Here is a 3,209-nt window from a genome sequence, read left to right on the forward strand (position 1 = left end):
GTAACTGGCCAGGCAGAGACACAGGCCCATCCACCAGCATCCAGTCTGCCTTATGATGCCCTGAGCCCACAGGTGCCACTGGACACAAGCCTGTCCACCAGAGTGCCTAGGATCTGTCCCACACATGAGAGCACAGGCACTAGACCTGGGACACCCAGGGTCCTGCAGCCAGAGCCCCAGGGCCCAGCTCTGCCCACCATGGAGTTGCTAGTAGCCCTAGGACAGCCTGGGCCTCAGTCCCACCCACCAGCAGGTCAGCACCAGCTCTGAGATACCTTGGCCTCCTCAGCCAGCTGTGCCAGGACCCAGCCCCACTCACCAGTGAACCCGTGTTAGTTTTTGGATACACTAGAGCTTGCAATCCAGCTCTATCAGGAAAGGGCTCCGTCCAACAGAAGGTTGAATCCAGATCTAGGCTGCTTTTGGATCCTATCCAGCAGCTGCTTGAGTACCTTTGTCTGTGAGGCAGACCCAAGGGCTTGTCATTGAACAGATGTTGATGTGCCATGGATGAGATGCACATTCAGGGTTGCTGTCCAATCTGGGTTACCAAAATTGTTACCAAACCAAACTTGGGTCTGCAAGCCTGCACACAGTTAAGCCAATCTACTGACCCCAGTGGATTTTCTTTTAAATGTGGTAAGAAATAGAAGGTGAAAAATTAGAATTGGATAAATCTGAGCATGTAGGAATAGTAAGTTCAGAATTCAGGGATCTGGAGAAGTAAATGGATATTTTTGTACTATTTTTGGTTTCTCATTTATGTATATTACATAATTCTGAATATGGGGTATGTTGAAAGAAGTTTGATTGAGGTAACTTTGATTTTTCTTATCAGTTTTTTCACTTTACTTTTTCACCATTTCCCACATAAAAATTCTGGATTATTGTTACCCTATCTCTTAGAGAGTTAGAGAATAAAAGAGGTAAATAAAATGATAATGACCCTAGAGATCACCAGAAAGGCTGAAACAGGAATTATTTCTTGAACTTTGAAATTCAGCTATTTCTGTAAAGTGTTTCAATGAACACACTTTACAATGTATTCTATAATACAGACAATGTTGAAAAAAGTTTGAATGGGGTATGCTTGTCGAATTAACACTATTTTCCTAAGGTTGGAACTTATAGTTTCTTATTTAAGCTGTAAAGCCCTTGCTCTAATTTGAATTTTCAGTAGCTAACACTGTTAGATCATGATTAGTCTTTAGGTGTCTGCGTTCCTCAATCACCCTCTAAAGTGAAAAACAACATATTCTCATTTCCCCTCCAGGCCTTTACCATCAAACCCCATTTTCCCTCCCTCCTTCCTAGAGGTCATGTGTGTCACTCACCCTTGCATTTCTGCCTCATGGCCTGTACGTATGGTGCAGTTGTAGCACCGGTTTATTAATGCCTGTATTTGGTTATTGGATTCACTAAATGGAAAACACACCTAGCACACACACACAAAAAAAATCCTAGTTCATTCACAGGAATTCACACATAGTTTATATTTCTGACCAGCATGCCAGAAAAGTTCTGAAAAATATTTGTATATCATACGGCCAGACACTGAGATACTGAAGCAGCAACAATGAACACAACAGAAATTATGTCATTTTGTAAAACGCTAGTTTTCTTATGGGTCCACAGTCCCGTTTTGAATCTGTGATGGCGCTGCAGTGAGCTTTTCACTCCCCAAACTCTATTCTGCTTGTTTAAGACCATGTCAAGGTCCCATCCAGAAAAATTTAATTGCAGTTGATTTGATGGAAGTTTTTCCTGATATCACTGCGAACCATATCACTTTTTCTAATTCTTTCTTCAGATTTTTCTAGGGGATGTCCCTGGTAGTCCAGTGGCTGAGACTCTGCACTCCCAGTGAGGGGTCCTGGGTTCAATCCCGGATTGGGGAACTAGATCCTGCATGCCGCAACTAAGACCTGATGCAGCCAAATAAGTGAATATAAAAAATGATTTTTCTAGTATTCCACAAACATAATAAATAATAACCCTGACAAGGGGACTCATTTATCCTAAATCTGTACTCCAATGATCCCGAGGAGCTCTGGAGTGTGTAGCTATAGCCCTGGGTGTCCTAGATGCGGTATTCACTTGCTGGTGGGAGGAATCATGGCCTGGGGGTGTCCTGAAGCTGGTCTCAGCCCATAGGTAGTAGGTACAGCCAAATTCTAGTCCTCAGCACTGGCTGAGCAGCCCAAGTTATCCTCGGGGTCCTGGGGCAGGCACCAGCCAGCTTTGTTGTGGGATGGGTCCTGATATGGCAGGATGAACGGCTCTGATGGTTCTGGGGCTGGTGTCTCCCCACTGGTGGGTGGTGGTACCACCCTGAAAGGTAGAGGTGAGTCCTGGGGTCTCTGGCTGCAGGGCCCATGGGTCACAGAGCTTGTGTTTTGGCCTGCTTGTGGGGAGGGTGAGGCCCAGGGATTCCCAGGACTAGCACAAACTCTCTGATAGATGGAGATGGGTCCTGGGAACATGGGCTGCATAGCCCTGAGTGTCCTGGAGCTGGTGTTTCAACCCATCGGTAAGCTGGACTCGGGTCCAGAGTATGATGGGATGGTGCCTACCCCTTGATGGGTGAGGTTGGTGTTGCAGCTGGTTCTAGACTACTGGTATGTGGGGCCAGGTCCTGGGATGGCCAAAGCTGGGTTCCAGGGTAACTACAGGCTTCAGGGGTCTCAAGGTGGGTCTGTATCTCTGCCTGGGTTTTTGCTTGGCCTAAGGCATCCCAGTACTGGTGCTGATAGGCATGTTCGTCAGGTCTGGGTTATAGCACGAATAAGCTAGAAGGATTACAAAATGGTGCTCTAGCGCCAGGGTCCATGTGGTAGAACCAGCTCCCCCAAATGGCTGCCACCTATGTCTATATCCCCATGGTGAGCTCCAGCTGCCTTCTACTTCTCCAGGAGCCTCTCCAAGATCAGCAGATGGGTTTAACCCAGGCTTCTTTCAAATTGCTGTTTCTGTCCTAGGTTCCCAAGCTTGTTAAGATTTTCTGTGCACCTTGTAAGGGTAGAGTCTCTGTTTCCCACAGCCCTCTGGCTCTCCTGAAAGTAAGCCTCACTGACGTACAAAGCCAAGCCTTCTTGGGGGCTCATCTTCCTGGTACAGGGCCCCAGTCTGGAAAGACTTATGTGGGCGTGGACCACTTATTCCTTGAGGAAAACTTCAATTGTTGTTATACTCCCATTATTAGGTTGCCC

This window comes from Bison bison, unplaced genomic scaffold (assembly GCF_000754665.1).
Source record: "Bison bison bison isolate TAMUID 2011002044 unplaced genomic scaffold, Bison_UMD1.0 scf7180017862268, whole genome shotgun sequence".
Classification (NCBI taxonomy): domain Eukaryota; kingdom Metazoa; phylum Chordata; class Mammalia; order Artiodactyla; family Bovidae; genus Bison; species Bison bison.